A 15,626-nucleotide genomic window follows, 5' to 3' on the forward strand; every position below is an offset into this window, starting at 1 on the left:
ACAGTAGTGATTGATAGTTGACTAAGACAGTAGAGGACAGTAGTGATTGATAGTTGACTAAGACAGTAGAGGACAGTAGTGATTGATAGTTGACTAAGACAGTAGAGGACAGTAGTGATTGATAGTTGACTAAGACAGTAGAGGACAGTAGTGATTGATAGTTGACTAAGAGAGTAGAGGACAGTAGTGATTGATAGTTGACTAAGACAGTAGAGGACAGTAGTGATTGATAGTTGACTAAGACAGTAGAGGACAGTAGTGATTGATAGTTGACTAAGACAGTAGAGGACAGTAGTGATTGATAGTTGACTAAGAGAGTAGAGGACAGTAGTGATTGATAGTTGACTAAGACAGTAGAGGACAGTAGTGATTGATAGTTGACTAAGACAGTAGAGGACAGTAGTGATTGATAGTTGACTAAGACAGTAGAGGACGGCCTCCCGGGTGGCGCAGTGGTCTAGGGCACTGCATCGCAGTGCTAACTGCGCCACCAGAGTCTCTGGGTTCGCGCCCAGGCTCTGTCGCAGCCGGCCGCGACCGGGAGGTCCGTGGGGCGACGCACAATTGGCATAGCGTCGTCCGGGGTAGGGAGGGTTTGGCCGGTAGGGATATCCTTGTCTCATCGCGCTCCAGCGACTCCTGTGGCGGGCCGGGCGCAGTGCGCGCTAACCAAGGTCGCCAGGTGCACGGTGTTTCCTCCGACACATTGGTGCGGCTGGCTTCCGGGTTGGAGGCGCGCTGTGTTAAGAAGCAGTACGGCTGGTTGGGTTGTGCTTCGGAGGACGCATGGCTTTCGACCTTCGTCTCTCCCGAGCCCGTACGGGATTTGTAGCGATGAGACAAGGTAGTAATTACTAGCGATTGGATACCACGAAAATTGGGGAGAAAATGGGATAAAAAAATAAATAAAAATAAATAAAAAAAGACAGTAGAGGACAGTAGTGATTGATAGTTGACTAAGACAGTAGAGGACAGTAGTGATTGATAGTTGACTAAGACAGTAGAGGACAGTAGTGATTGATAGTTGACTAAGACAGTAGAGGACAGTAGTGATTGATAGTTGACTAAGACAGTAGAGGACAGTAGTGATTGATAGTTGACTAAGACAGTAGAGGACAGTAGTGATTGATAGTTGACTAAGACAGTAGAGGACAGTAGTGATTGATAGTTGACTAAGACAGTAGAGGACAGTAGTGATTGATAGTTGACTAAGACAGTAGAGGACAGTAGTGATTGATTCATCACAGATGTAGATTGCCTATCAACTCCACCTCTCTCTCTCTCTCATCATTTTGTTCATCCATAATTAATGTATCTGTTCCTCCAGGCGTCTCTTCTTTCTCTTCTTTGTCTGTGAACTGAGTTCCCTGAGCGTCTCTCTCTAGTCTCTGCCACAGCTGAACCATTTGAACTGACTACATGACAGAAAGACTGGGAGTTTACACCACCGGTCAAAACATTTACAACACCTACTAATTAAAGGGTTTTTCTTTATTTTTTACTATTTTCTACATTGTAGATCTTAACATTTTCCGTATTGACCTTCATGTCTTGGTGGACTGTTGTTTCTCTTTGCTTATTTAAGCTGTTCTTGCCATAATATGGACTTGGTATTTTACCAAATAGGGCTATCTTCTGTATACCCCCCCTACCATGTCACAACACAACTGATTAGCTCAAAGGCATTAAGAAGGAAAGAAATTCCACAAATTAACTTTTAAAAAGGCACACCTGTTAATTGAAATGTATTCCAGGTGACTACATAATGGAGCTGGTTGATAGAATAGTAACAACCAGCTAGTAGACCATGTATGGTAACTGGTAGAGGACCTGGGGACTAGTAACAACCAGCTAGACCATGTCTGGTAACTGGTAGAGGACCAAGTCTGGTAACTGGTAGTGGACCATGTCTGGTAACTGGTAGAGGACCATGTCTGGTAACTGGTAGTGGACCATGTCTGGTAACTGGTAGAGGACCATGTCTGGTAACTGGTAGAGGACCATGTCTGGTAACTGGTAGTGGACCATGTCTGGTAACTGGTAGAGGACCATGTCTGGTAACTGGTAGAGGACCATGTCTGGTAACTGGTAGAGGACCATGTCTGGTAACTGGTAGAGGACCACGTCTGGTAACTGGTAGTGGACCATGTCTGGTAACTGGTAGTGGACCATGTCTGGTAACTGGTAGAGGACCATGTCTGGTAACTGGTAGAGGACCATGTCTGGTAACTGGTAGAGGACCATGTCTGGTAACTGGTAGTGGACCATGTCTGGTAACTGGTAGAGGACTATGTCTGGTAACTGGTAGAGGACCATGTCTGGTAACTGGTAGAGGACCATGTCTGGTAACTGGTAGTGGACCATGTCTGGTAACTGGTAGAGGACCATGTCTGGTAACTGGTAGAGGACCATGTCTGGTAACTAGTAGAGGACCATGTCTGGTAACTGGTAGAGGACCATGTCTGGTAACTGGTAGTGGACCATGTCTGGTAACTAGTAGTGGACCATGTCTGGTAACTGGTAGAGGACCATGTCTGGTAACTGGTAGTGGACCATGTCTGGTAACTGGTAGTGGACCATGTCTGGTAACTGGTAGAGGACCATGTCTGGTAACTGGTAGAGGACCATGTCTGGTAACTGGTAGAGGACCATGTCTGGTAACTGGTAGTGGACCATGTCTGGTAAATGGTAGTGGACCATGTCTGGTAACTGGTAGTGGACCATGTCTGGTAACTGGTAGTGGACCATGTCTGGTAACTGGTAGAGGACCATGTCTGGTAACTGGTAGAGGACCAAGTCTGGTAACTGGTAGAGGACCATGTCTGGTAACTGGTAGAGGACCAAGTCTGGTAACTGGTAGAGGACTATGTCTGGTAACTGGTAGAGGACCATGTCTGGTAACTAGTAGTGGACCATGTCTGGTAACTGGTAGTGGACCATGTCTGGTAACTGGTAGTGGACCATGTCTGGTAAATGGTAGTGGAACATGTCTGGTAACTGGTAGTGGACCATGTCTGGTAACTGGTAGTGGACCATGTCTGGTAACTGGTAGAGGACCATGTCTGGTAACTGGTAGAGGACCATGTCTGGTAACTGGTAGAGGACCAAGTCTGGTAACTGGTAGAGGACCATGTCTGGTAACTGGTAGAGGACCATGTCTGGTAACTGGTAGAGGACCATGTCTGGTAACTGGTAGTGGACCATGTCTGGTAACTGGTAGAGGACCATGTCTGGTAACTGGTAGTGGACCATGTCTGGTAACTGGTAGAGGACCATGTCTGGTAACTGGTAGAGGACCATGTCTGGTAACTGGTAGAGGACCATGTCTGGTAACTAGTAGTGGACCATGTCTGGTAACTGGTAGTGGACCATGTCTGGTAACTGGTAGAGGACCATGTCTGGTAACTGGTAGAGGACCATGTCTGGTAACTAGTAGTGGACCATGTCTGGTAACTGGTAGTGGACCATGTCTGGTAACTGGTAGAGGACCATGTCTGGTAACTGGTAGAGGACCATGTCTGGTAACTGGTAGAGGACCATGTCTGGTAACTGGTAGAGGACCATGTCTGGTAACTGGTAGAGGACCATGTCTGGTAACTGGTAGTGGACCATGTCTGGTAACTGGTAGAGGACCATGTCTGGTAACTGGTAGTGGACCATGTCTGGTAACTGGTAGAGGACCATGTCTGGTAACTGGTAGAGGACCATGTCTGGTAACTGGTAGAGGACCATGTCTGGTAACTAGTAGTGGACCATGTCTGGTAACTGGTAGTGGACCATGTCTGGTAACTGGTAGAGGACCATGTCTGGTAACTGGTAGAGGACCATGTCTGGTAACTAGTAGTGGACCATGTCTGGTAACTGGTAGTGGACCATGTCTGGTAACTGGTAGAGGACCATGTCTGGTAACTGGTAGAGGACCATGTCTGGTAACTGGTAGAGGACCATGTCTGGTAACTGGTAGAGGACCATGTCTGGTAACTGGTAGAGGACCATGTCTGGTAACTGGTAGTGGACCATGTCTGGTAACTGGTAGTGGTAGAGGTGAGCAGGCTACAGAAGTAAAGAGGGTTGTACTTTAAACACACACGCGCTCCACATGTACACAATACACACATCCACTCCAATTTAAACAATCAACTTTGGAGAGGTTGGTTGCTTTTGAGTGTGTGTGTCCTGCCGTCTGTGTGAGCGTGTTTGTGTGTGTATTGCTGTGGCAGCATAAGGACTCCCTGTGGAGATTATACAATGAAACTCTTCAAAATCAAATCATTCTATTGGATTAAATACCAGGAAAATAGAATATACTGTGGGAGCGAGAGGGGAGGGAGAGAGGGGGAGGTGAGGGAGAGAGAAGGGAGAGAGAGGGGAGGGAGAGAGGGGGAGGGGAGGGAGAGAGAAGGGAGAGAGAGGGGAGGGAGAGAGAGATGGAGGGGGGAGGGCGAGAGGAAGAGAGGAGGGAGAGAGAGAGGGGAGGGAGAGAGAGAGGGAGAGGGGATGGAGAGAGGGAGAAGGAAGGGAGAGAGAGAGGGGAGGGAGAGAGAGAGGGAGAGGTGAGGGAGAGAGGGAAAGGGAGAGGGGAGGGAGAGAAAGATGGGGGGAGAGAGAGATGGGAGGGAGAGAGGGAGAGAGAGGGGAGGGAGACAGGGAGAGAGAGAGAGGGAGGAGGGAGGGTAGGTTGATGCATAACAGAATGAGGCCTGAGTACTGAAGGATTCATTGATTCCGTGAGCTAATGTCTATAAGTCTATAAATCAACAGGCTAGTATCAGACAGGAAACACAGTCCAGTATCAGACAGGAAACACAGTCTAGTATCAGACAGGAAACACAGTCCAGTATCAGACAGGAAACACAGTCCAGTATCAGACAGGAAACACAGTCTAGTATCAGACAGGAAACACAGTCCAGTATCAGACAGGAAACACAGTCTAGTATCAGACAGGAAACACAGTCTAGTATCAGACGGGAAACACAGTCTAGTATCAGACAGGAAACACAGTATAGTATCAGACAGGAAACCAGGTTCTAACCCACTACTGGACATCATGGTCTGACCCTAAAACAGGGAAACACAGAGTCATCCTAAATTACAACTAGGGGAAGATTATATAAACAGGATTGGTACGGTTTGAGAGAGTTAGAGAGGAGGGGAGAGGAGGGGAGAGAGGAGGGGAGAGGAGGGAGAGAGAGGAGGGGAGAGGAGTGAGAGAGAGGTGGGGAGAGGAGAGAGAGGAGGGGAGAGGAGGGAGGGAGATGAGGGGAGAGGAGGGAGAGAGAGGGGGGAGAGGAGAGAGAGGAGGGGAGAGGAGGGAGGGAGAGGAGGGGAGAGGAGTGAGGGAGAGGAGGGGAGAGGAGGGAGAGGAAGGGAGAGGAGGGAGGGAGAGGAGGGGAGAGGAGGGAGGGAGAGGAGGGGAGAGGAGGGAGGGAGATGAGGGGAGAGGAGGGAGAGAGAGGGGGGAGAGGAGAGAGAGGAGGGGAGAGGAGGGAGGGAGAGGAGGGGAGAGGAGGGAGAGAGAGGGGGGAGAGGAGAGAGAGGAGGGGAGAGGAGGGAGGGAGAGGAGGGGAGAGGAGGGAGAGAGAGGGGGGAGAGGAGAGAGAGGAGGGGAGAGGAGGGAGAGAGAGGGGGGAGAGGAGAGAGAGGAGGGGAGAGGAGGGAGGGAGAGGAGGGGAGAGGAGGGAGAGAGAGGGGGGGGAGGGAGGGAGAGGAGGGGAGAGGAGGGAGAGAGAGGAGGGGAGAGGAGAGAGAGGAGGGGAGAGGAGGGAGGGAGAGGAGGGGAGAGGAGGGAGAGAGAGGGGGGGGAGGGAGGGAGAGGAGAGGAGAGGAGGGAGAGAGAGGAGGGGAGAGGAGGGAGAGAGAGGGGGGGGGAGATAGAGGGAGGATTGACAGAGCTGGCAGGTAGTCCTATCTCAGATTAGACGGTAATCTCTCTCCGAAAGGATTTTCTCAGATTACAACGTGTTGTTTCTCCTATTAAACGGGCCCTGGACAGGACATCAGGGAGTGTAATCCCTCCAGCTGTGTGTTAATCCATTCAGACAAACCCCTGTAGGGTCCTAGAGAGCAGGGAGACGTGGCTCAGGGGGTGTGATGTTAGCAGTCTATTAATAGAGTTGCCACATACACAGCATCAGCCTGACACTCACATAACACACAGGAGAAACAGAGAACACCTGACCGCTGTGCCTGACACTCACATAACACACAGGAGAAACAGAGAATACCTGACCGCTGTGCCTGACACTCACACACAGGAGGAACAGAGAATACCTGACCGCTGTGCCTGACACACACACAGGAGAAACAGAGAATACCTGACCGCTGTGCCTGACACTCACATAACACACAGGAGAAACAGAGAACACCTGACCGCTGTGCCTGACACTCACATAACACACAGGAGAAACAGAGAATACCTGACCGCTGTGCCTGACACTCACATAACACACAGGAGACACAGAGAATACCTGACCGCTGTGCCTGACACTCACATAACACACAGGAGAAACAGAGAACACCTGACCGCTGTGCCTGACACTCACATAACACACAGGAGAAACAGAGAATACCTGTCCGCTGTGCCTGACACTCACACAACACACAGGAGAAACAGAGAATACCTGACCGCTGTGCCTGACACTCACACACAGGAGAAACAGAGAATACCTGACCGCTGTGCCTGACACTCACACACAGGAGAAACAGAGAATACCTGACCGCTGTGCCTGAAACTCACATAACACACAGGAGAAACAGAGAATACCTGACCGCTGTGCCTGACACTCACATAACACACAGGAGAAACAGAGAATACCTGACCGCTGTGCCTGACACTCACATAACACACAGGAGGAACAGAGAATACCTGACCGCTGTGCCTGACACTCACATAACACACAGGAGAAACAGAGAATACCTGACCGCTGTGCCTGACACTCACACACAGGAGAAACAGAGAATACCTGACCGCTGTGCCTGACACTCACATAACACACAGGAGAAACAGAGAACACCTGACCGCTGTGCCTGACACTCACATAACACACAGGAGGAACAGAGAATACCTGACCGCTGTGCCTGACACTCACACAACACACAGGAGAAACAGAGAATACCTGACCGCTGTGCCTGACACTCACACACAGGAGAAACAGAGAATACCTGACCGCTGTGCCTGACACTCACACACAGGAGAAACAGAGAATACCTGACCGCTGTGCCTGACACTCACATAACACACAGGAGAAACAGAGAATACCTGACCGCTGTGCCTGACACTCACATAACACACAGGAGAAACAGAGAATACCTGACCGCTGTACCTGACACTCACATAACACACAGGAGAAACAGAGGACACCTGACCGCTGTCCCACATTTAAGGAAAGAGCTTTGACTATGTACAGACTCAGTGAGCACAGCCTTGCTATTGAGAAAGACCGCCGTAGGCAGACATGGCTCTCAAGAGAATACAGGCTATGTGTTCACTGCCCACAAAATGAGGTGGAAACTGAGCTGCACTTCCTAACCTCCTGCCAAATGTATGACCATATTAGAGACACATATTTCCCCTCAGATTACACAGACCCACAAAGAATTCGAAAACAAATCCAATTTTTATAACTTCCCATATCTATTGGGAAATACCACAGTGTGCATCACAGCAGCACGATGTGTGAACTGTTCCCACAAGAAAAGGGCAACCAGTGAAGAACAAACACCATTGTAAATACAACCCATATTTATCTTGGTTTACATTGCTTCGGAAAGTATCCCCTTGACTTTTTCCACATTTTGTTACGTTACAGCCTTATTCTAAAATGTATTGAATAATTTATTTGTCTCGTCAATCTACACACAATACCCCATAATGACAAAGTGAAAACAGGTCTTTATACATTTTTGAAAATCTATTAAAAATTAAACCACAGAAACACAGTATTTACATAAGTATTCAGACCCTTTGCTATGAGAATCAAAATTGAGCTCAGGTGCATCCTGTTTCCATTGATCATCCTTGAGATGTTTCTACAACTTCATTGGAGTCCACCTGTGGTAAATTCAATTGATTGGACATGGTTTGGAAAGGCACACACCTGTCTATATAAGGTCCCACAGTTGACAGTGCATGTCAGAGCAAAAACCTAGCCATGGGGTCGAAGGAATTGTCCGTAGAGCTCCGAGACAGGATTGTGTTGAGGCACAGATCTAGGGAAGGGTACCAAAACATTTCTGTAGCATTAAAGGTCCCCAAAAACACAGTGGCCTCCATCATTCTTAAATGGAAGAAGTTTGGAACCACCAAGAATCTTCCTACAGCTGGCTCCCAGACAAACTGAGCAACCCGATGGTCACTCTGACAGAGCTCCAGACTTCCTCTGTGGAGATGGGAGAAACTTTCAGAAGGACAACCATCTCTGCACTACTCCACCAATCAGGCATTTATAGTAGAGTGGCCAGACGGAAGCAACTCCTCAGGAAAGGGCACATGACAGCCCGCTTGGAGTTTGCCAAAAGGCACCTAAAGGACTCTCAGACCATGAAAAACAAGATTCTTTGGTCAGAGGAAACCAAGATTGAACTTCTTTGGCCTGAATGCCAAGCGTCACGTCTTGAGGAACCCTGGCACCATCCCTAGGGTGAAGCATGGTGGTGGCAGCGTCATGCTTTGGTGATGTTTTTCAGCGGCAGGGACTAGGAGACTAGTCAGAATCGAGGGAAAGATGAACGGAGCAAAGTGCAGAGAGATCTTTGATGAAAACCTGCTCCAGATCGCTCAGGACCTCAGACTGGAGCGAAGGTTCACCTTCCAACAGGACAACGACCCTAAGCACACAGCCAAGATAACGCAGGAGTGGCTTCAGGACAAGTCTCAGAATGTCCTTGAGTGGCCCAGACAGAGCCCGGACTTGAACCTGATCGATTATCTCTGGAGAAACCTGAAAATAGCTGTGCAGCGACCCTTCCCACCCAACCTGACAGAGCTTGAGAGGATCTGCAGAGAGGAATGGGAGAAACTCCCCAAATACAGGTGTGCCAAGCTTGTAGCGACATACCCAAGAAAACTCATGGCTGTAATCGCTGTCAACAGTGCGTCAACAAAGTACTGAGTAAAGAGTCTGAATACTTATGTAAATGTGTTTGAACACTGAGTTAGAGAGGAGAACACTGAGTTATAGAAGAGAACACTGATTTAGAGAGGAGAACACTGAGTTAAAGAGGAGAACACTGAGTTAGAGAGGAGAACACTGAGTTAAAGAGGAGAACACTGAGTTATAGAAGAGAACACTGAGTTAGAGAGGAGAACACTGAGTTAAAGAGGAGAACACTGAGTTAAAGAGGAGAACACTGAGTTAAAGAAGAGAACACTGATTTAGAGAGGAGAACACTGAGTTAAAGAGGAGAACACTGAGTTAAAGAGGAGAACACTGAGTTAAAAAGGAGAACACTGAGTTAAAGAGAACACTGAGAGGAGAACACTGAGTTAAAGAGAACACTGAGAGGAGAACACTGAGTTATAGAAGAGAACACTGAGTTAGAGAGGAGAACACTGAGAAGAGAACACTGAGTTAGAGAAGAGAACACTGAGTTAGAGAAGAGAACACTGAGTTAAAGAGAACACTGAGAGGAGAACACTGAGTTAAAGAGGAGAACACTGAGTTAAAGAGAACACTGAGAGGAGAACACTGAGTTAGAGAAGAGAACACTGAGTTAAAGAGGAGAACACTGAGAAGAGAACACTGAGTTAGAGAAGAGAACACTGAGTTAAAGAAGAGAACACTGAGTTATAGAAGAGAACACTGAGTTAGAGAGGAGAACACTGAGTTAAAGAGGAGAACACTGAGAAGAGAACACTGAGTTAAAGAGGAGAACACTGAGTTATAGAAGAGAACACTGAGTTATAGAAGAGAACACTGAGTTAGAGAGGAGAACACTGAGTTAAAGAGGAGAACACTGAGTTAAAGAAGAGAACACTGATTTAGAGAGGAGAACACTGAGTTAAAGAGGAGAACACTGAGTTAGAGAGGAGAACACTGAGTTAGAGAGGAGAACACCGAGTTAAAAAGGAAAACACTGTGTTAAAGAGAACACTGAGAGGAGAACACTGAGTTAAAGAGGAGAACACTGAGTTAAAGAGGAGAACACTGAGTTAAAAAGGAGAATACTGAGTTAAAGAGAACACTGAGAGGAGAACAATGAGTTAAAGAGAAGAACACTGAGTTATAGAGGAAAACACTGAGTTAGAGAAGAGAACACTGAGTTAAAGAGGAGAACGCTGAGTTAGAGAGGAGAACACTGAGTTAGAGAGGAGAACACTGAGTTAGAGAGGAGAACACTGAGTTAGAGAGGAGAACACTGAGATAGAGAGGAGAACACTGAGTTAAAGAGGAGAACACTGAGTTAAAGAGGAGAACAATGAGTTAGAGAGAAGAACACTGAGTTAGAGAGGAGAACACTGAGTTAGAGAGGAGAACAATGAGTTAGAGAGGAGAACACTGAGTTAGAGAGGAGAACGCTGAGTTAGAGAGGAGAACGCTGAGTTAGAGAGGAGAACACTGAGTTAGAGAGGAGAACACTGAGTTAAAGAGGAGAACACTGAGTTAAAGAGGAGAACAATGAGTTAGAGAGGAGAACACTGAGTTAGAGAGGAGAACACTGAGTTAGAGAGGAGAACAATGAGTTAGAGAGGAGAACACTGAGTTAGAGAGGAGAACGCTGAGTTAGAGAGGAGAACGCTGAGTTAGAGAGGAGAACACTGAGTTAGAGAGGAGAACAATGAGTTAGAGAGGAGAACAATGAGTTAGAGAAGAGAACACTGAGTTAAAGAGGAGAACAATGAGTTAGAGAGGAGAACACTGAGTTAGAGAGGAGAACACTGAGTTAGAGAGGAGAACAATGAGTTAGAGAGGAGAACAATGAGTTAGAGAAGAGAACACTGAGTTAAAGAGGAGAACAATGAGTTAGAGAGGAGAACACTGAGTTAGAGAGGAGAACACTGAGTTAGAGAGGAGAACAATGAGTTAGAGAGGAGAACAATGAGTTAAAGAGGAGAACACTGAGTTAGAGAGGAGAACACTGAGTTAGAGAGGAGAACAATGAGTTAGAGGAGAACACTGAGTTAAAGAGGAGAACACTGAGTTAAAGAGGAGAACACTGAGTTAGAGAGGAGAACACAGTTAAAGAGGAGAACACTGAGTTAGAGAGGAGAACAATGAGTTAGAGAAGAGAACACTGAGTTAAAGAGGAGAACACTGAGTTAGAGGAGAACACTGAGTTAAAGAGGAGAACACTGAGTTAGAGAAGAGAACACTGAGTTAAAGAGGAGAACACTGAGTTAGAGAGGAGAACACTGAGTTAAAGAGGAGAACACTGAGTTAAAGAGGATAACACTGAGTTAGAGAGGAGAACACTGAGAGGAGAACACTGAGTTAGAGAGGAGAAGACAGAGGAGAACACTAAGTTAGAAAGGAGAACACTGAGAGGAGAACACTGACTTAGAGAGGAGAACACTGAGATGGAGAGGAGAACAATGAGTTAGAGAAGAGAACACTGAGTTAAAGAGGAGAACAATGAGTTAGAGAGGAGAACACTGAGTTAGAGAGGAGAACACTGAGTTAGAGAGGAGAACAATGAGTTAGAGAGGAGAACAATGAGTTAGAGAAGAGAACACTGAGTTAAAGAGGAGAACAATGAGTTAGAGAGGAGAACACTGAGTTAGAGAGGAGAACACTGAGTTAGAGAGGAGAACAATGAGTTAGAGAGGAGAACAATGAGTTAAAGAGGAGAACACAGAGTTAGAGAGGAGAACACTGAGTTAGAGAGGAGAACAATGAGTTAGAGGAGAACACTGAGTTAGAGAGGAGAACACTGAGTTAGAGAGGAGAACAATGAGTTAGAGGAGAACACTGAGTTAAAGAGGAGAACACTGAGTTAAAGAGGAGAACACTGAGTTAGAGAGGAGAACACAGTTAAAGAGGAGAACACTGAGTTAGAGAGGAGAACAATGAGTTAGAGAAGAGAACACTGAGTTAGAGAGGAGAACAATGAGTTAGAGGAGAACACTGAGTTAAAGAGGAGAACACTGAGTTAAAGAGGAGAACACTGAGTTAAAGAGGAGAACACTGAGTTAGAGAGGAGAACACTGAGTTAAAGAGGAGAACACTGAGTTAGAGAGGAGAACAATGAGTTAGAGAAGAGAACACTGAGTTAAAGAGGAGAACACTGAGTTAGAGGAGAACACTGAGTTAAAGAGGAGAACACTGAGTTAGAGAAGAGAACACTGAGTTAAAGAGGAGAACACTGAGTTAGAGAGGAGAACACTGAGTTAAAGAGGAGAACACTGAGTTAAAGAGGATAACACTGAGTTAGAGAGGAGAACACTGAGAGGAGAACACTGAGTTAGAGAGGAGAAGACAGAGGAGAACACTAAGTTAGAAAGGAGAACACTGAGAGGAGAACACTGACTTAGAGAGGAGAACACTGAGATGGAGAGGATAACACAGAGGATAACAATGAGTTAGAGAGGAGAACACTGAGAGGAGAACACTGAGTTAGAGACGAGAACACTGAGGTAGAAAGGAGAACACTGAGAGGAGAACACTGAGTTAGAGAGGAGAACACCGAGAGGAGAACACTGAGTTAGAGAGGAGAACACTGAGAGGAGAACACTGAGTTAGAGAGGAGAAGACAGAGGAGAACACTAAGTTAGAAAGGAGAACACTGAGAGGAGAACACTGACTTAGAGAGGAGAACACTGAGATGGAGAGGATAACACAGAGGATAACAATGAGTTAGAGAGGAGAACACTGAGAGGAGAACACTGAGTTAGAGACGAGAACACTGAGGTAGAAAGGAGAACACTGAGAGAACACTGAGTTAGAGAGGAGAACACTGAGGTAGAAAGGAGAACACTGAGAGGAGAACACTGAGTTAGAGAGGAGAACACCGAGAGGAGAACACTGAGTTAGAGAGGAGAACACTGAGAGGAGAACACTGAGTTGGAGAGGAGAACACTGAGGTAGAAAGGAGAACACTGAGAGGAGAACACTGAGTTAGAGACGAGAACACTGAGGTAGAAAGGAGAACACTGAGAGGAGAACACTGAGTTAGAGAGGAGAACACCGAGAGGAGAACACTGAGTTAGAGAGGAGAACACTGAGAGGAGAACACTGAGTTAGAGAGGAGAAGACAGAGGAGAACACTAAGTTAGAAAGGAGAACACTGAGAGGAGAACACTGACTTAGAGAGGAGAACACTGAGATGGAGAGGATAACACAGAGGATAACAATGAGTTAGAGAGGAGAACACTGAGAGGAGAACACTGAGTTAGAGACGAGAACACTGAGGTAGAAAGGAGAACACTGAGAGGAGAACACTGAGTTAGAGAGGAGAACACTGAGGTAGAAAGGAGAACACTGAGAGGAGAACACTGAGTTAGAGAGGAGAACACCGAGAGGAGAACACTGAGTTAGAGAGGAGAACACTGAGAGGAGAACACTGAGTTGGAGAGGAGAACACTGAGGTAGAAAGGAGAACACTGAGAGGAGAACACTGAGTGTGTGAGGTGAACCTTTAGAAAAGGGGGAGAGCAACTTTTGCTGAGAGAGAGAGAGAGAGAAAGGAGGGAGGGGACACTTAACATATCTTCATGATACAAGTCTATGGCCTTCAATTGGGAGAGAGAGAGAAATAGGAGGGGGAGAGAGAGAGAAAGAGGAGGGGGAGAGAGCAACGGAACGAGGCATTGATGGATAGTGAGATAAAACAGAGAAAGAGCTAGTTGTCTTACCCTGAGAGACACGGTTCTTCACTGACAGAAGCAGAGAGGGAGGTGGATTGGAGGATGAAAGGGGAGAGAAAGGGGGAGGTGAAGGATGGAGAAGGAGAAGGAGTTTTTATTTCAGCTTGTCTATATGTATACTGTATATTGGAAGACTTCAACACATTGGCATAAAACACACAGACATGAATGGTGGCAACTGTGTTTTACAAAGCTTTGAAAGTAGAAAAAAACATCATCATTGTATAAAGTATATTCCTCACAACAAAAATAACTAAAATATGCAAACTTAAATGAGAGGGGAGCGAGAGAGAGGGAGAGACACAGAGAGAGACAGAGAGAGAGAGAAGGAGAGAGACAAAGAGAGAAAGAGTGAGCGAGAGACACAGAGAGTGAGAGACAGAGAGAATAGAGACCCGGAAACCCTGAGTCTACGCCTTCACTATGGTGAATCACTAAAACAATACAGAAATACACTACGGAAAAAGAAGGAACAGTATGTCAGAAATCAGCTCAATGTAATTGAAGAATCCATAGACTCTAACCAATTCTGGGAAAATTGGAAAACACTAAACAAACAACAACACGAAGAATTATCTATCCAAAATGGAGATGTATGGGTAAACCACTTCTCCAATCTTTTTGGCTCTATAACAAAGAATAAAGAGCAAAAACATATACATGATCAAATACAAATACTAGAATCAACTATTAAAGACTACCAGTACCCACTGGATTCTCCAATTACCTTGAATGAGTTACAGGACAAAATAAAATCCCTCCAACCCAAAAAGGCCTGTGGTGTTGATGGTATCCTTAATGAAATGATCAAATATACAGACAACAAATTCCAATTGGCTATACTAAAACTCTTTAACATCGTCCTTAGCTCTGGCATCTTCCCCAATATTTGGAACCAAGGACTGATCACCCCAATCCACAAAAGTGTAGACAAATTTGACCCCAATAACTACCGTGGAATATAACAGTAACCTTGGTAAAATACTCTGCATTATCATTAACAGCAGACTCGTACATTTCTTCAATGAACACAATGTACTGAGCAAATGTCAAATTGGCTTTTTACCAAATTTACCAAATTACCAAAGTGTGCCATCACAGCAGCAAGATTTGTGACCTGTTGCCACAAGAAAAGGGCAACCAGTGAAAAACAAACACCATTGTAAATACAACCCATATTTATGCTTACTTATTTTAACTTGTGTGCTTTAACCATTTGTACATTGTTACAACACTGTATATATTTAATATGTGACTTGTAATGTCTTTATTGTTTTGAAACTTCTGTATGTGTAATGTTTACTGTTAATTCGTTTTGTTTGTTTCACTTTTGTGTATTGTCTACCTCACTTGCTTTGGCAATGTTAACACATGTTTCCCATGCCAATAAAGCCCCTTGAATTGAATTGAATTGAATTGAGAGAGAGCGAGACAGAGAGAGAGAGAGAGAGAGACAGAGAGACAGAGAGAGAGAGACAGAGAGAGAGAGAGAGAGAGAGAGAGAGAGAGAGAGACAGACAGACAGACAGACAGACAGACAGACAGACAGACAGAAAGAGAGAGAGAGAGAGAGAGAGAGAGAGAGACAGAGAGAGACAGAGAGAGAGAGAGAGAGAGAGAGAGAGAGAGAGAGACAGAGAGAGAGAGAGAGAGAGAGACAGACAGACAGAGAGAGAGAGAGAGAGAGAGAGAGAGAGAGAGAGAGCGGGAAAGAGACAGAGAGAGAGAGAGAGAGAGAGAGAGAGAGAGAGAGAGACAGACAGACAGACAGACAGACAGAGAGAGACAGAGAGAGAGAGACAGAAAGAGACAGAGACAGAGAGAG

The 15,626-nt window shown here is 46.0% G+C and overlaps 1 protein-coding gene across 1 annotated transcript in view; it reads right to left on the reverse strand.

Annotated features, from left to right (window-relative positions):
• Window positions 1-15,626, reverse strand: part of LOC129842969 (protein sidekick-1-like) — a 343,828-nt gene that overhangs the window by 201,284 nt on the left and 126,918 nt on the right. The gene's annotated exons all lie outside the window — the stretch shown is intronic.

The sequence above is a fragment of the Salvelinus fontinalis genome, unplaced genomic scaffold (assembly GCF_029448725.1).
Source record: "Salvelinus fontinalis isolate EN_2023a unplaced genomic scaffold, ASM2944872v1 scaffold_0082, whole genome shotgun sequence".
Taxonomy (NCBI): Eukaryota; Metazoa; Chordata; class Actinopteri; order Salmoniformes; family Salmonidae; genus Salvelinus; species Salvelinus fontinalis.